The sequence below is a fragment of the Protopterus annectens genome, chromosome 1.part1, assembly GCF_019279795.1.
Source record: "Protopterus annectens isolate FY-2018-M chromosome 1.part1, PAN1.0, whole genome shotgun sequence".
NCBI lineage: Eukaryota > Metazoa > Chordata > Ceratodontiformes > Protopteridae > Protopterus > Protopterus annectens.
The window spans coordinates 370,765,997-370,789,836 of record NC_056726.1 but is presented as its reverse complement, the minus strand read 5'-3'; the positions used below and the strand labels follow the sequence as shown (position 1 = coordinate 370,789,836).

At 43.3% G+C, this 23,840-nt stretch overlaps 1 protein-coding gene across 1 annotated transcript in view; it reads left to right on the top strand.

Moving 5' to 3' along the window:
- Nucleotides 1–23,840, top strand: part of MYH9 (myosin heavy chain 9) — a 1,134,272-nt gene that overhangs the window by 1,083,138 nt on the left and 27,294 nt on the right. The window lies entirely within an intron of this gene.

The following is a 23,840-nucleotide window of genomic DNA, read 5'->3' as shown; positions in this document are numbered from 1 at the left end:
AATATTTGTTGTACAAAATAGATCTAATGTCTTGCAGAACATCCTTTGAGTACATTATACTCATCTAGTTGGGTAAGGATTCTGTTGCAGCAGTGATCCTTGTGATGAGCACAACATATTTGTATAAGCGCACTACTCGAAAAAGCAAGTGAAAGCCTCATGATTCTCTCAGAGACCCTCCCAAGGTGAGGGAATTGGGGCCTTTCAAAGCTTGTAAGCCCTCAAGGGCTTTACAAACTGAGGACTGTGGGATGGGGGAGAAGAAGATTGGCCTTTATCAGTAAACTTGTATGGTAACCTCTTCAGCAGGGAAGCACTGAAGTGTGCAATTGCTTTACCTTTAAGCTATGTTGGAATGATGCCCTGAGAGAGAGAGGTTTGATATGCCCAAGAAGGATATCTGTCTATCTTTGGAAATCAGTCCAGAAGGGCACATGTCTGCCTGCAGGTATTGCCCATGGGCAAAGATTCTGCTGTAGAAGTGATCCATGTTCTTTTAACATTATCTGATCATCTAACACACTTGCCTTACTGGCATTTGGGTAGTAGTGCCCTGCTACACTCTTCCTGGCAGTCTGAGTCCCACCCACTACCTATATGTGGGTGCGAGGGACCAATCACCTGGCAGTACAAGGACTGCCTTCTACACCCGCAGACAGAACCTTTTCAGTTTTCTTGTCACAGCAAGGTATCTGTCCTAGAAGACTGCTCCTTGTTCTGGATTTCTTCAGTTGCTGAGCATAGATGTAAATTAACTTTGGGTTTTATTTTTTCTCCTATTAGTACATGAATAGTGTATTCTGCTGCTTTGACCATTTTCTTTTGATTGGAAATTTGTATATGCCTGCACAGTTTAAGGCTTATATGGTTTATAATGAGCTGGCTGATGGTTTCTGGGGATTTTTTAACCCTTGAAGTTTGTTTTTATGGCCATTTTTGAATGCGTTTGTACACTAAGGCCATTTTAGTACTTTTCCCCTCTTTACCTCTTGCTTCCAGAGCTGCAAGTTAATCAGGCATGTTTCTGTTGGTTAAAAGCTTCATTTGGAAGTTGACAGGAAAACTTGATTTTTCAGGGTTTTTTCCCTTTGGTGGTAGAGGTGGTTGAGCAGGATTATAGCAGTTTAAATTGTCCTTTTTTTTTTTCATTTTAATCATTTTTGGCACCATTTTGTATCTTAAGCATTTCTTACAATTTTTCATAAGTTTATGCTTTATTTCTTTTTAAAACCAGTTTATGCCATTTCTAATTATTTGCAACTGAAACTTTCCTTTTTTGTGTTTGCAAAAAAGAACGTGTGTGCATGTATTTTTGTTTTGAGCTGTTACTGAAGTTTCTGCCTGTATTCTTTGCAGTGTTCAGAATATTATCCATGCAGAAATGGACTTCATATTGCTATTTGCAGGGAGAACAGTGAGATTTTTTTTTAAGTTTCTGGCTGTGCAGCCATTATTGGTATTGTTATGCCTAGTTTTTTTGTCCCCTGACCTGGACTCTGATGCACATCTCCCCCACCATGTACCCCTTGTACGTATACATAAAAGTAAATAAAGAAATAAGCTTCAACCCATGCCTTGTGACTCCACAGTGTACTTGGACGGGCTATCAAAACACTTGCCTTCTTTTGCTTGCAGATCCCCTGATGTGGTCGAAGTGCCACAGGTATGATAGGAGGGTCAAACATATCCTCCCGGGCTGTGCCATTTCCTAGTTTAGATGGCATTCTCTGACTCTTCAGGCATCGTAACATCCTGTCAGAGCAAATAAGCAGATCCTGGGCAGACCCGCATAAGTGTCAGCTCAAGGTACTGGTGTTCAAGGATCTAGTCCAGATGTGGGAATGCCTCGAGTAGATCTGTTTTGCCTCCTTTCAAAAGAGACAGCTGGAGAAATTGACATCTTTGCAGGCATGCTCAGAGGAGAGATGCCTTGCTTATGCAGTCTTAGGGGGGTGACTGGCATACCCACAACTGACAGCCTGGATGATTCAGTGTCCACTCCATTTAGGCGTTTGTTTCATGAGGGTGCCACAAGTGTTGAGGCCAGAAAACCTGCTAATAGAAAATCTTGCATTTACAAATTGATGAAGTTTTCTAAGTGCTACCTAAATGAGAACAGAGGGGACCCTTGAGGTTAACATCCCTCTGGTCGTGACATATATTTGTGTAATCATCTTCAGGATGGCTTGTATGAATCCATTAAGGTTCAATAGTGGCTGTTTCTGCTAGTCTCCCAATGCATCCCACTCTTTTGGTGAAACAGTTCATGACGGTAGTAGTAAGTACAAGACACCCCTCACAAGCAAATTCCTCCTTTGTGAGATTTCAGCTGTGTTATGGAAGAATTGACCTTGTACCTTTCTGAACCTGCCACTCAGGCTGATCTGAAGCTGTTGAAGTGGAAAACTGTTTTGTTTATTGCTGTGACATCTGCAAGGCAAGTTTCTGATCTGCAAGCTCTCTTGATAAGACAACCTTTCTATATTTTCCACAGGGATAGGGTTGCTGCACACTAGCCCCTCTTTTCATGCTGAAATTGGTCTCAGAATTCACTTTAGCAACCTCCCTGTGCTCTTCACATTCCCTATGAATAGGAGAGAGAGGATACTGCATTCCTTGGATGTGCACTGGCAGCTCGGGTACCGTCTTGACTGAACTAAACCCTTCAGCAAGGCGGAAAGGCTCATTTCCTACACAGGCAAAGGGTCACCCCGTTTCCAAGTAAACCATTGTTGGTTGTCCTCTGGTATTTTGAAAGGCTCATTTCCTACACAGGCAAAGGGTCACACCGTCTCCAAGTAAACCATTGTTGGTTGTCCTCTGGTATTTTTTGTTACACCCACCATGACCAGGCAAATCAGGCAGGGTAAAGGTGCATTCCACCAGGGCCTTTTCCTCTTCAGTGGCATATTTGGAAAGGAGTGGATTCAGACTATTCTAGAGGCAGCAACTTTGTCCTCTATCCATACCCTTATGAAGCACTACAAAGTGGATGCCTTTTCTATATTCAGAGCAAGCTTAGGGCCATTATCAAGGGGCTCCTGTACCCTTATCCTTTTTCCCAGGTTGGGTACGCTTTGGAATCTACCCGAATGCCAGTAAGTGTAGTACACTTCCATAAATCCTACTTGCCTGTAACAGTATGTGTTCATAGAACACACTGCCTTACTGGCAGTACTAACCAACCCCCTTTTTGGATGCACATAGTTTGGTGTTTGAGTTGCTGTTGAGTGCTGCTCTATTTTGCAGCTGTGATATTTGGTTTCGAACAGTGTTCACAAAAGCTTGCATTTCTGTCTTCCTGTTGGATCCTAGAAAAACTGAAGGGGTCCTCCTGTCTGTGGTGTGGAAGGCAGTCCCTGTACTGCTAGGTGGCTGGTCCCTCACATCCACAGACGGGCAGTGGGAGGGACTCTGTTTTAGTACACTGCCATTGAAGGGTTGCAGGACACTACTACCCAGATGCCAGTGTGTTCTGTGAACATCTACTGTTACAGGTAAGTGGGACTTGTGCAACTGTACATTTAAGTTGAGTGTGCTTATAGATTCATAGGTATATACTAGGCTGACAACCACAAGGGCCCTTACAAGACTAGCTGAGCTTCCCAAAAAAGATGCATCTACTCCCAGTCAGGGAATTAAATCCTGGTCTCCTGTGTGACGTATGGTAATACTCACCTCTACACCGAGGCAGACCAGATTATATCACCCCATGTCTAACTCAAATCCCCAATCCAGTACTTTATAGACCAGTGCCTTATCCATTAGGTTAATTGGGGTCCTGATAAATAATTTGGTACCCCAGGCCTCAAACTTTCACTCCTTTTATTCGAGAGTCCAGTGTTTTACCACTACACCACACAGGCCACACTGTTCATGATTTCTCAGTTTAATTGGTTAAGGTATTAAGTGATTTCATCATAAGAATCACTGCTGCACATATGGTATAGTGGGATAAACCCTAGCTACTGCCCACGTTTGATTAGCAGTTTGGTGACTGAGGCAGTGGCCAAGAGGGATGGGTGTGCACATCCCGGGGGGGGGGGGGGTTGGATGCTGTTGTTGAACATCCTTCATGGGTGAAGCAAGGTTGGTTGAGATTAGCCATCTGATATTAATGAATGGGAGAGGTGGCTGAGAAACTAGGGTAGGGCTTAATACATCCCATCTCCGAAGCAGTTGCTGGTAATTTAGCCCGACTCGCACTCCACAGGGCTCCCTTAAGATTTATAGTGATCCCAGGTCACTTGGAGAAGATGTCCATGGGAGGAAATAGGTGGACTGTGATGGCCAGAAAGGATGAAGCAGCAAGGGAGAACTGTAAGGTCACTGCTGCACTAGTAATCATAGTGCTTGGAATTGGCTACATGCAGATGTGTTCATATGTTCTGATATCTAGGACATCAGGCATTCGTAGTGTTAGGCCTCTTCTCCCTATGCCAAGGATGCTCATTCCCTGTGGAAAAGGGAAAGAATAGCCCATGCCATCTTCCATGCTCTCCTACAGGATGGAATGTTTTTTCTCTAGAAGTCTTGCAGACCACTGCTGTAAATGTACCCAAATTGGGATTTTCTTACTAATATTGTTTGTTACATGTATGGCATTGTATTGCTTTGCTTTTTGTCTGGTTTCCATTTGATTTTTAAAAAAATAAAGCTTAAGTGTGCCTGCAGGAGACATTTCACAAAAGAATAATTTCATTTTGTGCCTCTTGTCTCTACAAGAGCCATTGGGTATTTAAGAAAAGCTTTACTTCCCAGAACCCCAAAGCTTCAGAGCCTTTATCAAACAGTTTTTGCCTTAAGATCAAGAGAGAGGTTCATAGGTGTTTACTAGACTAATGACCACATTTTTTTAAGCCTAGCCATTCATCCTAAATCTGTCAAGTTCTCATACCTTTGAAGTGTAAGCAGAGGCTTAGGAGATGAAACGCAAGCAGGGGCTTGTAAAATTAACCATTTACAGGTTGCCTGTTTCCATTGGAGACATGCATGGGTGCCAAATCAGAAGTGAATTTCCTGTTCCCCATCCAGTTGTCCAACTTGCACTTGAATTGGGTTAGGAAGGAACTCTGCTTCAAATGAATGGGGAAGACTGTTTCAGAGAAGGGACAATCTCTGGGATACATACCTGCATCTCCAGCAGGTCCTATTTATTTCACAGCCAAGGTTTGCCTTTAGAAAGGGTAATTCTTGTGCTTTTTGTTTTGTGGGTATGGCAAAGGTACATCAGGGTGGGGTCTGACAATGCCTTGTATGCTAGCATAGATCTCCTCGCAGAAGCCTGTAGGAGACAGAATACAGGGATAAGGCCTTGAGGCAGACTGCGTGGGACATGTTACTTATGCCCTGTATTTTTTAGTGAAGAATTTCTGTGGATATTCCAGTTGGATGTGCTTGGTTAGGGACATAACCAAAGGAGGCATTGTACTCCATGATAGGTTTGATGAATGAGGAAGGTCTGTGGATATTCCAGTTGCTGGATGTGCATGGTTAGGGACATAACCAAAGAAGGCATTGTACTCCATGATAGGTCTAATGAATGCAGAATACAGTGGAACAATGGCTTCATTGGACCTAGATGCCATACCTTTGTTTGTTGCAAAACATAGAATGATTTTCAAACTACTGTAAACATGTGATTGTCAAGGGGTAGATTTACTTTAGGTGTGTCCTCAAATCCCCGATTACTGGGCCTATTCTTGGGGGTTAGGGGTGTGTTGTCAGTATAGTTACCAGGGGTGGATGACTTAATGAATGATGTGCATTTCTTAGCATTTAGTTTTAGTCCATGGCTCTGCCACCAGTTTTGTCTGGCATCCCTTCCTGGAGAACATTAGTGTCAGTGGGAGGTTCTTTAACTGCTCCTAATTTTCAATTATATTGCAGATTTAGTCAGCTAGAGTTAATTGACCTTGACTTCAGAGAAGTAAATGCCATAAGGGAGCTGTACCAGATCCTTGAGGGATTCTGCTTTGGACTGGCCTCTTTGTACAGGTGGTCTCCACAGTTCTAGCTTCCTATGTCCTGTCTGTGAGCAACCAGGTGACATAAGGGTTTATAGCAAATGTCTTGTTTGTCAGCAATTCTTGAGTGGGGCATTGTGCCAAATGCCTTGGTCAGGGTAGGCAGTATGAACCATTTTGCCCTCGTCTATTGCTTTGGTGACCACCTCAAAGAAGTCCACCAGGTTGAATACGCATGACCTGTCCTTGATTAAACCAGAGTGGGGTTGCTTCCAGTGTCTGGAGGTTTCCTATGTCATCATTTCCATGGCTTTGCATGAGAGACCTTATGGGCCTGTACTTTTCAGTGTATGTAGATGGCCCATCTTTGTGCAGAGGGGTTACTGTTGCTGTTCTCCATTTGTGAGGCCCAAATCCTTTTTGAAGGCTACAGTGAAATAGCAATTCCAGAGGACCTGATATGTCATGTTTTCATGCTATTTAGAAGGCATCTTGGGATATTGTCTGGGCCCATTGAAGCAGTGTTCTTGGCCTTAGAGAATTAAGGACCTGTTCTCTTGTGATAGTAGGGGGTGGTGGTTGGTATTTCCTGAGGAAAGACTGGGGGCTAAAGCTGGAGCTGAATTTGTTGGTAATTAGGTTTACTATGCATTCTGGTCCCACATAGATGGCTCCCATTAATGAGTTCTGCACACAGTTGTGTATTGCCTTTGAGGTTGTGGACATAGCTAAAGAATGTCTTGTGGTTGTCCTTGGCCTGTGTGGCCAGATTTACCTCAAGTTTAGCTTTGCTAGACTTTTTGTCCTCATGAGTTTAGTTTGAAAGTGCTTTTGTTCTGCTGGGTGTTTCACCTCCTGAGTTTTACCATGATTTTCTTCTGTTATAGAGCCTACTGATGTGATTTTTATCAGGGTGGATTGTTTTTCGAGTTAGTATTCTACTACCTGGTGGGTACAGCTGCTCCTGTGCAGCTATTAACATGCTTTGCATAGGGTTTCTGTGAACAGTTCTGTGTAGCCAGCAGTGTTCTCAGGATTTTTGAAGGCATGACATTTTGCAGGTTATCACTTTAACAGCAAGAAGTTAGCCTTAGAGTAGTTCCTGAATATTGGGGTTCCAGGTTTTACTTGTACTTCAAAGAGACCATTTTGTGGTCTGACCTTACCAGAGAAGACATTATACTAGGGGGTATGCAGTACACTCCCACATTTGAGGACCAGCTCCAATATATTTGCATATGTGGTCAGGATATTGACAAATCTGGTCCAGGGATTTTGTTTACAAATTCTAGGGATATTTCTGCCTGTGCATTTGGTGGTGTATGATTCCCATTTAATATTGGAGTAATTAATCACCCATAAATATAGTATTGGGTTGGATGGCGTTTCCAAAAAAGTTTAAATACATGTTGGGTCATAGAGGGTGACCTATAGCTTGCAAGAAATGGTATGGGATTTTTCCTGTGATTTGAACATAGGGAAGCTCAAGTGCATTGTCCTGTTTTCTCCTTGGCTTAAAAACCATTTCTCGGTGACTGCACAAATATCTGCATTTTGTAGTGTGAGAAGAGCTTGTAGGGAGTGGAGTTTTTTGTTTAGACTCTTGGCATGGAGCAGTAACACCTTTAGATTTTCATGGGTTTGATTTGCTGCATTAGAAGTACTTTGTCACTGCCTAAAAAGGTACTTTGGGAGGACAGTGTTTTAGCTACTATTTGAAAGCCTAGAGGGGAGAGGTGCAGACTGTCCCTGGCAAAGCAGCATGGACCATCTCCTTCCATGCTGACAGATTGCACCCCCTTTGAATGACCCCAGAAGCCATGTCTTTTGTAATTTGTGTGTATACTGATCATGTCTAAATGTATCTGTGTTTTTCTATGTGGAGCTTTTCTCCCTGGGCCTCTGCTGAAAAAGGGCCTTTTCGTCTCAGACACCCCCAGTTAACAAATGTAAAATAAAATAAAAAAAATAAGTCGGATGTTCTTCGTGTTTCACTGTTGCAGTCATTACACTTGGGTTATCCTGCTGGCAGGCTACCCTCAGTCGGCCTGAATTACAAAGTCTAGGTCCGGCGTTTGTTGACGCCGCCTCTTCCCTAATGTCAGAGTGCCAGGGGGGTATAAAAGATGCAGCCGATGCCTTTTTCTTCATTCTTTCTTGCCGCACGGTGCCTGAAGCAGAAGCAGTTCGCAAGTGCCGGTCGGCCGACTCCTGAGATTTTCGTGTTCGAATTTCAGATCCGAAGTAGTCTTCAAAAGCCAAGTACCCCGTTGGGAAAACATTTTTCTTGCTCCAGACCAATGTCAGAAAAAGTTGATTGTATTTCTTGTGGGAAGCAAATGCCTCATAAGGACTTTCATTCTTACTGTATTCCTTGCCTAGGCCCTGACCACGACGTTGCTAGTTGTGGGTTTTGTGCTAGATTTAACCAACGCACTATTAAGCGTCTGTACGATTTTGCATTACACTATTTTGGCAGAAGGTTTAATTATATGATGTCGTCTGATAGCCATCCGACTACTGGAATTCACAAGAAACACAAAGAAGAAAAGGACAAGCATCCGAGGTCCAAAGCAGACGACGAGGCTTCTCCTAAGCCAGTTGCCATTTCTCAGTGAGGCGCCTTCGCTGCCCCTGACACCCGCTACTTTAGACCCGCAGGTCGCTACAGACTCCCACGTGCAGTCGACTAGGCCGCTGGAAGATCAAAGTATTGGACCTTCGGAGCCTATTCCCTCAGATGGGTCTGGAGCCGCTGAGCAGGCATCGGCTTCTGAGGGCGTTTTCATACCTATTCAATTCTACATTAAAATGACTTCAGCTTCAAAGGCAAAGACCAAAGCACCTTTAAAGACAAAGAAACAAGTACAACAGCCTCATGGACAGGCCTCCATGCCCAAAAAACAGATGCTCAAAATGGCCGAAGACCTAATTACTTTTATCAGGACTTCCCATCCCCCTCCTGATAAAAGGCCTAGGCAAGAGACAGAATATGAATCTTCAGATCAGGTTTCCATTTCATCTGATTCCTCTTCTGATCAGGAATACTCAATTCCTCCCTATGAGGATTCTGATGCTGAAGAATCTATCCCTTCAGCCTCTCTTCCTGAGGATTACTCTTTTGGGGAAACCTTGCATACCATGAGGGAACATTTTCACTGGGAGAGCCAAGATTTTTTCAGACTCTAAGAGAAGGCTCAGAGACTTCCTTTTACTACCACAACACAGGCCCTTAGCTATTCCACCTGTTAGACATTGTATTTTCAGAGTCCAGTCTGACCCCTGACTCCTTGCCTCCAGCTCCTAAGCCGGACAGATACTACAGGGTTCCTGACTCTCATAAATTCCTTTTCAAAAACCCTGCTGCTGACCCAGAAACAATCTCTCAGGGTCCCAAAGGGGTCAAGGCTTCCGCTGCAAAGAAACGTACCCCCCTCTGACAGGGATTCTAGGGCATTAGACAGATGGGGAAAAAAGATTTACACTTCTGCTACCTTGGCTATAAGAGCTTTAAATTGTCAGTTTCATATACACAAATATCAGCAATATATTATGTCACTGCTTAAACAGAAAATGTTGATAAATTCTGAATGTGCAGAAAACAAATGCAGGATTTATTGCATGCAGTTGAACAAGTTGGAAAGCATACTTTGCAATGTGGTTTTGATTCTTTGGAGGCCTCCTGCAGGGCCGCTGTTACGGGTTCTGTCATCAGGAGGCATGCTTGGTTAAAGGAACAAAATCTGCCTGATCATGTCAAAGCAAAATTATTAGATGCTCCATTACAGCATGACACTTTGGTGTTAAAGCAGAAGAGTTGTTAAAGAAAATGGAGGACAAAGCTAAATCTATGCAAACAGTTAAAGATTTTTTACAGGTACAACCTCCAAGATTTAGCAGACACTGGCCTACAAAGAATTGGTCCTTTCCCGTGTCGGACAGACCACAAAGGGACAGATACAGATACCCAAGAGGCAGATCCCAGCCCCAAGGTTTGTACAGGTCTAAACAGTGGGGTGCTTCTACCTCCAAAAGTGGAGGACAAATCACAGCCATACAGGAAACTGTCCCAATGACTTCCCCCTGCCTGCACCAAGCTCTTATCTTCTGGCAGCACTTTTGGGGGGAAAACTAGCACTTTTTTCTCAAAATTGGCATATAACCCAGGACAAATGGGTCCTAGACAGTGTCACAAGGCTACAAGTTTCACTTCCATACCCTGCCAAGGACAAAAACGGTTGGTCAAACCTGCCAAAACATCAATAGGCAGAGGCACAAAAACAAGTATCATCCCTCATGGATGAGGGCCATTCAACAAGTACCAGAGCAAGAGCTGGGACAAGGATTTTATTAAAGACTTTTCTTGGTCCCAAGAAAGGACAATACCTGGAGACCAATGCTGGAACTATCTGTTCTAAACACATTTCTGGATATACCAAAATTCAAAATGTTGAGACTACAGCAACTTCTGCCCATGCTGGGCAAGAAGGCTTGGCTAGTGACTTTAGACCTAAGAGAGGCATTCCTGCATGTCCCAATCAGACCAACATGAAGAAGATGCCTCCGATTCAAAGCTGGCTCAATGCACTACCAATTCTCTGCACTGCCCTTTGGCTTATCTACTGCGCCCAGGGTCTTCACAAAGTACCTGGCACCAGTAATTGCATTCTGCAGACAGAGGAATACAAATATATCCTTACTCGGACGACTGCCTTATTCAAGCAGAGAACAAGGACATTCTGCTACATCTGGCATTTGTAAAGAGATTTCTAACAGGCCTAGGGTACACAGTCAACGAAAAGAAATCAAAACTAGTACCCTGTCAAGAGATAATATTCCTGGGTGCAAGCTTAAATACAACTGCCCAGATGGCTTATCTCACGCCAAAGACAACTGACTACCTATTTCAACCTGTTAGCAACAAAGGCCCAGTTACCTGCAAGAAAAATTCTGCAGGCTTTGGGCTTCATGGCATCCTGCATTCTACAAATTCCATATGCGAGACTGCATATGAGGAAACTTCAATGGTACCTAAAAAGTATTTGGACTCAACGTTGCCACAGTCTAGAAACAATAATTACACTCATTCCCTGCCTGCAACAGGAGTTTCAATGGTGGGTGAAGGCTTTTTCACTCTGCACTATCTGTGTTCACTTGATAAAACATGTTAGTTGATTCCTATGTAAACTAGCTGCTGGTAATCACTTTGTGTATCTAAACTTTAACTGTGTGATTGTTTTTCTTATCAGCTACTAAGTCAGGTCCTTAGCGTTTTGCTACTATCCAGCTACTGACACACTTAGTTTTATTACGCAGTGTGATTGTTATAAGTACGTAGCTCTGTCTACTTGCTTTTTTTGAACCAGCTCAGCCGATGTTTGTTGCTCTAAGGTTGCTTATCAGAAACGCTTTAGTTCCTGATATACTTTCTCCCTGATAGTTTGCAACTTCGCAACTCAGCTTACTCGCTTTACTGTGTCTACATTCGCTGATGGTTGCACTGTGCTTTCTTATCAGAAACGCTTTGGTTTCTGTTTTACTTGTCCCCTGGGTTACTATTTAGTGAAACGTCTGCACCTCAGCTTACTCGCATTATTGCATCCGAGTACAGCCGCTCATAGTTGCACTGTGGTTTCTTATCAGAAACGCTGGTTTTTATTATTCTTAAGCTTAGTATAATGTTTGTGTCTCAGCCCACTCACATTATTGTAGCTGAGTACAACCGCTGTTAGTTGCATTGTGGTTTCTTATCAGAAACGCTTTCGTTTCTGTTATACTTGTCCCCTAGGCTACTTTTTAGTGTAATTGTTAGCAAGTAAGGTATTTGCATGGGCGATTTAACTAAAGAACTAGTGTTCTTTTAATTTCTTTGTTATTCACTGAGGCATGGATGTTTAGTGTTGCTAGTTATACTTCGCGCTTTACTAAGGCGTGTTATTAAAGAAAGCTGCGTTACCTTGTTAAACTGAAGAGGTATTATGCAAGACCTATTAATCACTGTTTTAGCGTACTGTAAGCACTAGTATCCTGAATCCACCGATAACCTCAGCTGTATTCTAATTGTCCTTGTTTCAAAGTAACTTATTTATACAATACTTAAGGAGCGGTGTCTACATTTAGATCATGGCTATCTTTACTTTTGTATAGAGTAACTCTTAAAGTTGTTTTGTTCGTGTTCTAATAATTACCACATTAGCAATTCACCTGTTTTTAGTTTATTAACAAGCCTGGGGTGAATGAATGTATGAAGTATCAGTTGTCCAGTGGTACCCTGGGGCCTCCAAACCGGAGCTCCTGCTATATTTGGTTTTGCTAAGTTATAATGAAGCATACCTCTGCTGTAAATGTGTGATATATCTGAAACACCTGTTTTTATGCATTTTTAAATGTTTAATTTAACTGTTCTATATACACATTTACTTTGTTCTCTTTCTATGCTCTACACCCTGTGTTTTATTTTTTGCTTTTTTCTCCTAACCCTCCCTCTTTATGTCTCCTTCCAGCATTGTCTTCTAGTGCTTCTTATCGGGTCCTACCCTCCCTGCTGACTTATTCACTGAATTCCCTGAAAACATTAAGGAGGCCTATACTGTCGGCACCCAAGAAGCACCCCAGCTACCATTCAAGCGATTGTCAACTGGTTAGCTGCTAAAGTGTTTATCTTTGCTGTATGTCCACTTTTTGCTATATTTAGCTTGATAGTTTCCTAAGGTGAGCAGCACTCTCGCGGACCCATCCTTGGTTGTCCTCTCCCACCCTTATATACTAGCATTTGCTACAGTTTCCCTCTCCCTCTATCCACTACCTCTAATCAGTTTGCTATACTCCTTAAAGTCCCTGCTTGTCTACAATCCCCGAGGTTTCCTACCCTAAATAACTGTACATTTACTGCCTTTATCCTTGGTTATCCTTCTTTTCACAACTGATACTCTCAGGTTATTGTGATTAGCTCTTCTATTTCCCCCTTTCACCTTTTGTTTTACCCCTAGTGACTTTATCTGGTCTCTATCTTTCTTCCTGTGTAACTAATTTTCCCAGCGACTACATTCTTACAGCTTGTTGTTGCTTGACTCCAAGCTCCTAGCGCTGTTCTTGTAACTCACTCTGTTCCCCTCAGGAAAGCTTCTATTTCATTTTTTTTCTTACCTGTACCCCCTTAACTCTAATGTGAAGCCTGTTTCTCTTTTGTTCTTTTCCCTGCTACACAAGTTACTTCCAATCTCACTTCTTTCTCGCTCCTTACTCTTACATTTCCATTATACTCTCTCTTTACAAACTAAGTGGTGTCTCAACTCCTCAGCTGGACTGATTGATTGCCTACGCTCTCTCTCTCCTCTGACTGTTTCTGCCCCGCTTCGCTCCCCTCCCTACCTGTTTCCCATATCTATTCTTATAAACAGAACCATTAAAGAAGGAAACATCCCTGATATCTGGAAAATCTCACATATTATACCCTTACATAAGGGAGGAAACTCTACAGAATATTCTAATTATAGACCCATTGCCCTCCTGTCTCCACTAGCAAAAATCATGGAAAAATGTATTCACCACCAACTAATGTCCCACTTAACTAAACATAACATACTATCTCATTGTCAACATGGTTTCAGACCTTTTCATAGTACTACTACTGCTCTCCTTTCCTTTACTGACTTCATTAACAAAAACCGCAATAATAATACCCTATCTTCAGCACTTTTCATCGACCTATCAAAAGCTTTTGACATGGTCAATCACCCTCTTCTCCTAAAAATCTTGGAATCACTTGCTATTGAACCGAATACCATCCAGTGGTTCACCTCCTATCTTTCTAACAGGAAACAAGCTGTACTCTGGGAAAATAAACTCTCCTCTCTTCTCCCGATCTCACTCGGGTGTACCACAAGGCTCGATTCTTGGACCCCTTCTTTTCTCCCTATTCATAAATGACTTACAAGTAGCTATTCCCCAAGCTACGTGCATACAATATGCAGATGACTCCACACTCATTTGCTCTGCAAAAACCATCCCAGAGCTTCAAACTATTACTCAAAAGGTATTCCATACTGTTGAAGCATGGTTCTTAAAACGCTGCCTACTTCTTAATGCCAAAAAAACAAAACTCCTCCTTTTCAAACCCACTACCAGATCCCCCCATTGGACTTCTCTATCTCTTCTATTAACAATACTCTCATATCACCTGACTCTTCTACCAAACTGCTAGGTGTGACTATTGACAACAATCTTACCTTTGATTACCACATAAACAACACTATTAAAACTGTACATAGAAAACTGGGCTCCCTCTATAGAATTAAAACATTCTTATCCCCAACAGCCAAAGCTACTTTGGCACACTCTCATCCACTCTTCCCTATGCCTCACCAATTTACACTAACCTGAAGAAAACTAATCTTTCTAAATTGACCACCACATACAATAGTATAGCAAGATTTGTTACTGGTAATCAATTCAGAACTCACCACTGCCTGAACCTACAACAACTTCACTGGCTTGAATTACAAAACATGTTGCTTCTTTCCCAACTTCCCATTATCCAAAGAGCTTTTTATCTGCCAAACACTCCTTTTTCTAATCTCTTCACCCCTTATTCTAACCTGAACTCACTCCGCTCCTCTAGCAAACTCCTAGTTACTGCTACCAAATCCAATAACCTTGCAGGTGACTCCCTATTCTCTAACTCCATTGGTAAACACTGGAACCTATTGCCCACTGAACTGACGTCTATTTTATCTCCTGTCCTTTTCAAACAAAAACTTAGACTCTACCTTACAAAACACTGGCTATGTCCCTGCCTTAACCCAGACTGAATCCATGTATTCGACTATTCCCACTTCCCCTTCATCTCTGTGACTTCTGCTACCTTCTATTTTATTTCCTCACTATTCTATCACTTACCCCTCCTCTATCCTTCTCCTTCCTGATTATATTACTCAGTTTACTGAGGGTTCATATAAATATCTAATCTACTTACATAGTTGTCTTTAAATGTCCTTTTCTCTTTCTTATGATGATTGGTTATGCTAAATAAGTTATGCTTGTGTTTTGCTTACAAGAACGATGAGTACATTATTGTACAACTGTTAATTCTGAATACAATAAGTTTGATTTTTTATAATATTTTCCTGATACGGTATATTTTTATGCTGCTCTTTATTGCATCTTATGTAATAGTTACTATGTCTTTGTGGAGCTTTTCTCCCCGGGCCTCTGCTGAAAATGGAAATATATCCAGTTAGACTAGCCCGGTTAACAAATGTAAAATAAAATAAATAAAATAAATAAATAAATTGTCACCAGAACAAGGGGCAGTCATTCACTTTACCCCCAGCCAGGCAAACATTAACAATGGATGCATCGGATTATGCCTGGGGGGCCCACATGGCAGGAAGGTGTATTCAAGGCACATGGTCCGCAAACCAAATGCATCTACATATCAATCAAAAAGAGATGCTAGCTATTCAGAATGCCCTGACAGCCTTCAAGGACCTACTTCATCCGGGACAACTACTGATAAAGGCAGACAACACCACGGTCATGTGGTATATAAACAAGCAGGGAGGCACTCATTCCTACCCCCTTTGCAGACTAGCTATGACTTTGTGGGACACAGCATTGACTTACCAAGTACATCTGCAGGCACAATTCCTGCCAGGAAAGATAAATACTCTGGCAGACGAACTAAGCAGAAACCTCATGGATCCCCATGAGTGGAAATTGGATCCACAAGTCTTCAGCATAACAACAAGGAAATGGGGATGCCCAGAGATAGACCTATTTGCCTCTCCTCACAACTACCAACTAAAAAGATTCTGCACAAGGACTTATCCCAGACAAGCATGGAAAGTGGACGCCCTATCTTTCAGCTGGAAAAACTTAGCAGTATATGCCTTTCTTCCACTGCCTCTCCTCCCCAAGGTACTCCTAAAGGTCAGACGAGAAGCCAAAAATGATACTGATTGCCCCAGACTGGCCCCACCAGTACTGGTATAAAATTCTAAGGAAATTGTCTGTGTCCGGCTTGGACCTTGCCTCAAATACCTCATCTACTTATCCCAACAAGACAATCGGATCCTGCACAGCCAGCTAAAGACCTTAAATCTGGCAGCATGGCGGATAATGTAGTCATACAAAACGCGCCTCACTAAAGCTGTGATGGATGTCATTTTGGAGGCCAGAAGGCCTAGTACCAGAAAATCTTATGCTGGAAATTGGAACCAGGCACAAGGAATTGACACAGCTGTACCAAATATTCCTCAGATTTTACAATACTTAACTGAGATGGTGGACAAAGGCCTATCCTTTTCATCAATTAAAATTCATGCCTCTGCCATTTTGGCTCATTACAATACAGAGCCACTAATCTTTTCTTATCCTTTGTTAAAGCAGTACCTCAGAGGAGCCAAAAACTTGAGGCCTCCAAGGAGATCACCAATACCTGCATGGGGCCTCAATTATATCTTGGAAAAACTCACCCTGCCTCCTTTTGAGCCAGCCGCTACAGCTGATATAAAGTTTTTATCTTGGAAAACAGCTCTGCTCCTAGCAATAACTTCTGCAAGATGAGTCTCAGAGCTGCAGGCACTCATGGCTGTGGAACCTTTTATTTTTTATCCAGACAGGGTTTCTCTGAGGACAAACCCGACATTCATGCCTAAGGTAGTGTCCAGTGTGGCCCTTAATCAAGCTATTCATCTGCCTACTTTCTATCCAAACCCACAGAATAAGGGGGAGAGAATTCTGCATTATTTAGACATACACAGACAACTATGCTTCTACTTGAACAGAACCAAAGCTTTCAGAAAGACGGAGCAACTACTAGTTGCATATGCTGCAGGATCACAAGGAAAGGCCATCTCAAAGCAGACCATTTCTAAATGGATAGGCCACTGCATTCGGTTCTGCTATTCACAACATGGCACGCTAGTGCCCAAGGGCATTAGGCCACATTCAACCAGAGCAGCAGCTACTTCAGCAGCCTTCCTCAGGGGAGTACCAACCAAAGATATTTTAGAGGCTGCTACCTGGAGTTCAGTGCACACATTTACAAAGCACCATCATTTACCACTCTACTCTAAATCCAGGGCAGGCTTTGCCACTGCAGTTCTGCAGGGTCTCCGCCTCTCCTAATGCTCTACCAGCTCCAGCCTCCCAACCATAGCTTTGGGATTCAACCCAAGTGTAATGACTGCAGCAGTGAAACACTAAGAACATAGTACAGTTGTGTAGACTTGCCATAAATGTAGATGTTCGAGTGTATTCTCTGTTGCAGTCCAGGTTACCCACCCACCACCCCCCATTTCTTTGCTGGAACTTATCTGCACTTCTCTAATCTATACAACCTATGTGGTGTATTTGCTTGCAGATGAAGGTATAATATATTTTGGTGCATGCTTGTTTTATTGGCATATTTTTTTTAGCCTACCCTTTTGGGGGCGCCTGACATCTGGGGCAAGAAAAACTGAAGAAAATGGCGTCAGCTGCATCTTTTATACCCCCTGGCGCTCTGACGTCAGGGAAGAGGCACAGCAACAGACACTGGACCGAGACTTTGGAATTCAGGCCGACCTGAGGGTAGCCTGCCAGCAGGATCACCCAAGTGTAATGACTGCAACAGTGAATACACTTGAATCTACATTTATGGTAAGTGTACACAACTGTACTTTGTCTGTTCGTATTGTGGCATCCTTGAAGGTAAAACGCTGCTCAGTGCTAGGCTCGTACCAGCCTGAGACATGCATTCTGAGAGCTCTACGATGTCTCTTCATGTAGTCTAGGCAGCTACGTCTTGGGTCATTTACTCCCACATGTATTATGAGTCATTGTGGTACTTGTGGTCCAGTGATCTAAGTGGGTGTAATGTGGCGGATTGTGGCCCCCTGATTAACGGTAACTTTCTCCTTACTCAGCCTGGTGAGAGGGACATCACCGTCTCTCACAGTGAAGTCTCCAATGACTGAAATGCTTGATTGTGTTGTGGTTTGCCTTGTGGTCTTTGAGATAAGGGCTCTATGAGATGTGGTGGATGTTTTGAAAGAATGCATTCAGGGCTGCTGAGTATATTTGGTATGTGTACCTTGTCTGGGAGGTCTTTGGGGTTTAGGAAGGTTGCATTTAATTGCCTCAACATATGTGGGTCTGTCTGCTTTGAACTGTGGGGTGCAGCATGTCTGCTACTGATAACTATAATAGAAGTGTTTTTGTGAGAACTTTGCTTCAGTGACATTGTGTAAATACATCTGTCACATACCATATCAGTTTGAGGATTAACTGGTTGTCTTAAACATGAGGCAGTTTCTATATTGCCTCGGGATGCCCATATCAACCAGGATGGCAACTGAGATGGTGGGAAAGTTCATATCCATGGCAGCAGGTCCTTTGTTGATTAGATGGTAAATGAGAATAAAGTAATTTCAGGAGTATCTGGTTTGCAACTCTGGGGACAGTGCTTGTCACTGCAAATTAGTTGCCCAGTGTGTACAACTAGGTATTGGTGAAATTTCTAGTTTTTACAGGAAAAAAATGTCAAGTTGGTTTCTGCATCTATATAGGGCATTGCCAGTAGACACTGATTTGTGGATGAAGTGTTTATGGAGATATTTTGAAGCAAAGTTAGACAGCAGCAAATCAATCGGTACTTAATTGAAAAGAAAGAATTAGCTTGGTCAAGAGTGAAGAGGGGATTCGTCTGAACGGCTGTTGCCTGGCTGCTACTAGTGCTGGTCCCACCAGAGCTTCACACTGCTGGGTTACAATGCCCCTTTGCTTTTCTCACCAGAAGCAAAACAGTATTACTAATCCCAAGATGCGAAGCAGGCCACGGCTCTTTAGTGATCAACAGTCTTGTCCCAGATTCAAGTTTGTAGGCTTATAGCCTTTCCTTGGTAGATACCTTGAATGTGAATCCAACCAATCAGGAAGGTCCAACACAATTCACTGGCCAATCAGAAACTGGAATATATACTCTGCCACTTCTCTCTCTCCAGGAGCAAAATATAAGCATAAATTCCAGGCTGGCACCTAATGAAGTAGATATTAGGCTTTCTGGTGATCATCAGTCTCTAGGAAATAATGTCCCTATGCTCCTTTTCTCACCAGGAGCAAAATAGAAGCACTAATACCAACGTGACTACTGAGCAAGAGAATGTCGTTGCTCCAATAATAGATGCTGCAGATTTTAAATGAAGATGGAAACATGGGTCAGTATCCTAAGAGTTGCAGTAAGCAGTTTAGTATGAAGAAGGGGGTAACTCAAGCTTTAGCTATAGGTTTGTAGGTGTTTACTAAGCTATGACCACAAGGGCCTTTTTAAGCCTAGCAGTGTGTCCCAAATCTCTGACTAGATGTTCATCGTGTTACCCTGCTGAAGTCATCACACTTGGGTTATCCTGCCATCAGGCAGTCCCGCAGTCAGCCCGAATTCCAAAGTCTTGGTCCGGCGTCGGTTGCTGTCGCTTCCTCCCTGACGTCAGTGCGCCAGGGGTATATAAGAGGCATCAACGCCATTTTCTTCAGTCTTTCTTGCCGCGCGGTGCCCGAAGCAAAAGCAGTTAGCAAGTGCCGGTCGGCCATCACCTGAGATTTTCGATTTGAATTTCAGTCCGAAGTCTTCAATAAAGCTAAGTACCCCGTTGGGGAACATTTTCTTGCCTCAGCCCGATGTCAGAAAAAGTTAACAATTGCATTTCTTGTGGAAGCAAATACCTTATAAGGACTTCCATTCCTATTGTATTCCTTGCCTAGGCCCAGACCACGACGTCACAGGTTGTCGGTTTTGCGCTAGGTTTAATAAACGAACTATCAAACACAGTTTTGACTTCGCACGGCATTACTTTGGTAGGAAATTTAATTATATCATGCCGTCGGAGCAGCTGACGACCGCCACTCATAAAAAATGCAAGGATAAGGACAGGCAGCCTAGGAATAAGCCAGACACTGAGGCCTCAGCTAGGCCTGTCGCCGGTTCTCCGGTTTTCAGTGAGGTGCCTACGCAGCCCCTGACTACCTCAGAGCTGGAACCCCAGACAGCTGCGGATTCCTATGTGGAGTCTACTAGGCCAACGCAGCCTTCTACCGACACCGGAGCAGAACCTAGACACCAGTGCAACGGAAACGCCTTCGGTTTCTGAAGGTGTCTTCAGACCGACTACACTCACCATTAAATCTTATGCTAAACTTAAAACTCCTTTAAAACCAAAGAGAACTGTACATCAGTCTACAGTTCAAGGCCCCATGCCTAAGAAACAGATGCTTAAGATCGCTGAAGATTTGATTACCCTTATCAGGGGTTCCCATCCCCCTCCTGATAAGACCAAGACAAGAGGAGGATTATGCATCCTCTGACCAGGTTTCTCTCTCCTCAGATTCTTCTGAGGAACAGGATTACACTTTTGCACCTTATGAAGATTCTGATGCTGAAGACTCTATTCTCTCAGCATCTCCCCCTGAAGACTACTCCTTTGGGGAAACTTTACATACCATGAGGGAACATTTTCACTGGGAAGGCCAGGATTACTCAGATTCTAAGAAAAGGCTCAGAGTTCCTTTTACTACCCCAGCACAGACCTCTTGCTATCCCTCCTGTTCTGGATATTGTGGATGATGATTACTGGAGTCTAGTTTAAATCCAGACTCTCTTCCTCCTGCTCCAGCCAAACCAAACAAATACTACAGAGTACCTGACTCGCACAAATTCCTTTTATAAAAGCCCTGTAGCTGACCCAGGAACCATTTCCCAGGGTCCTAAGGGAGCAAAAGCTTCTATGGGTAAAAATCCTGTGCCCTCTGAAAGGGATTCCAGAGCCCTAGATAGATGGGGCAAGAAAATATACACCTCAGCTACTCTGGCTATGAGAGCATTAAATTGCCAGTTTCACATGTTGAAATATCAACAATTTCTAATGTCTCAGTTAAAACAAAAAATGAGCACGCATTCACAACTGCCTGAATTCAAAGAAATGCAGGATCTGTTGCATGCAGCTGAACAGGTGGGCAAACATACTTTACAATGCGGATTTGACTCATTGGAAGCTTCTTGTAGAGCAGCTGTTACTGGCTCTGTCATACGTAGGCATGCTTGGTTAAAAGAACACCCTCCCTGACTATGTTAAAGCAAAATTATTGGATGCACCTTTACAACAGGATGTATTATTTGGTGTCAAAGCAGAAGAGGTTTTAAAGAAAATGGAGGATAAGGCAAAGTCTATGCAAACTGTCAGGATTTTTTGCAGGTACAACCCCCTCGATTCAGCAGAAATTGGCCAACAAAAAAAATGGTCCTTTCCAGCTTCAGACAGATCACAGAGGGGTAAACACAGACACCCAAGGGGCAGAGGTCAGTCACAGGGCCCTTACAAACCTCGCCAATGGGGTTCTGCTACCCAGAAAGGAGGAGAAGACAGGCCCCAAGCTAGCAGAAGACAAACACAATGACTCTATCCTCAAAACTACCAAGCAAATCTCTCCTGGCAACTCCCTTGGGAGGAAAACTAGTTTGTTTTTTTTTCAGACAACTGGCACATCGTCACAAAAGACAAATGGGTTATAAACATTGTCTCTCAAGGCTACAGATTCCACTTTCATACCTTACCAGGGAACAAAGTAATGCCAACCCTGCCACCAAATCAATGGGCAGAGGCACAAAAACAAATTACAGCTCTCATGAACATGAGCCATTTCAACAGGTACCTACACAGGAGCAAGGACAAGGATTTTACTCGAGACTCTTCCTAGTCCCAAGAAAGGACAAAGCATGGAGACCCATTCTGGATCTTTCAATTCTGAACAACTATCTGCAAGTACCAAAATTCAAGATGCTAACACTACAGCAGCTTCTTCCCATGCTGGGCAAGAATGCTTGGCTAGTCACTTTGGACCTCAAGGAGGCATACCTGCATGTCCCTATCAGATAAAATTGCAGGTTCAAAGCATTATCAATTCTCTGCACTGCCCTTTGGCTTATCTATTGCTCCCAGGGTCTTCACAAAATGCCTGGCACCAGTAATTACATACTGCAGACAAAGAGGAATTCAAATATACCCATACCTGGACGACTGCCTTATTCAAGCAGAAAGCAAAGACATTCTTTTAAAGCATCTGGCATTTGTCAAACTCCTAAGTTGCCTAGGGTACACAGTAAATGAAAAGAAATCAAAACTAGTGCCCTCACAAAATATAATATTCCTGGGTGCCAGCTTGAATACAAAGACCCAGATGGCTTATCTCACGCCAGACAAGCAACGACAGCTGTTTCAATATTTCAAAATAATGGCAACAAAGACCCCAACTCCCTGCAAGAAAAATTCTGCAGGCCTTGGGATTCATGGCATCTTGCATACTACTAATACCATTTGCAAAACTGCATATGAGGAAATTACAATGGTACCTGAAAAGTGTATGGACTCTGCACAGCCACAGCTTGGAAACAATGATACCACTCGTTCCCTGCCTTCAACAGGAGTTTCTATGGTGGGCACAGGCATGTCACCTCAACAAGGGTTAGCCTTTCACCTTACCCACAGCCAGGCAAACTATGACAACAGATGCATCGGACTATGCCTGGGGAGCACACATGGCAGGACAGTGCATTCAGGGCAAATGGACTACAGATCAGAGGCATCTGCATATCGATCAAAAAGAAATGCTAGCAGTACAGAATGCCCTAACAGCTTTCAAGGACCTTCTACACCCAGGACAGCTACTAATAAAGACTGGCAATACCACAGTCATGTGGTACATAAACAAGCAAGTGGGCACACATTCCTACCCTCTATGCAGGCAAGCAATGACCTTGTGGAACACTGCACTGTCTTACCAGGTTCAATTACAAGCACAATTCCTGCCAGGACAGAAAAACACATTGGCAGACGACCTAAGCAGAAACATCATAGATCCACACGAATGGAAACTAGATCCACAAGTATTTGCAATGATAGCTCAAAAATGGGGACGCCCAGACCTAGATCTGTTTGCAAGCCCCCACAACCACCAACTTCAAAAATTTTGCACAAGGACCTTCCATCCACTAGCTTGGAAAGTGGACGCCCTCTCATTCAGTTGGAAAAACCTCAAAACAAAACACATGCAACACATACTTCAGTAAATCAGTGTGTCAACCAATCACAACCCTTAAGGCCAAACACCTTGCCTGATACACTAGTAATAGGTGACTCTATAGTCAGACGCACTGATGTCCCGCTGACCAGGGTGAACAAGGAGAAGGTGACTCTGAGCTGTGTATCAGGAGCTAGGATCCGCCACATAACACACGCACTCAAGTCACTCCAAAGCAAGTACAAATATGACTGTCATTGTCCATGCTGGTGTGAATGACCTGAGACGTACCTCCCTGAACTACATGAAAAGAGGCATAGAGGAGCTCTCCGATTATGTAGCCCAGGCTGGTATGACCCTGACCCTGAGCAGCGTCTTGCCCTCACCAAGAATGATACTACAATACAAAGACAAGATGATCAGCTTTAACAATTGGTTCAAGTACTGGTGTCATTCTAAGGGGATCCAATGTCTGTCTGCCTGGGATGACAAGTTGGACAAGCCACGCTGCTTCGCAAGGGATGGCTTACACCTGTCACCACTGGGCTTCCGGATATTGGCTAAGGCTCTTGCCACCCCCATAGTGCCTTTTTTAGGCAAGGCTCAAAAGACATCCACCTCCTTAGAAAACAAAAATGGAAAAAAACTAAGGGTAATGCTGCTCAACGCCAGAAATCTCAAGATGCAGGCACTTGATGCACTCCTCAGCATGGAGAACATAGACGTCTGTGCAGTAACTGAAACCTGGTTCAAGGCTCCTGAGAGCACCCCAGCGCTACCAGGCTATACCTCGTATCAAGCTTTTCGGCCCCAAAACCTGGG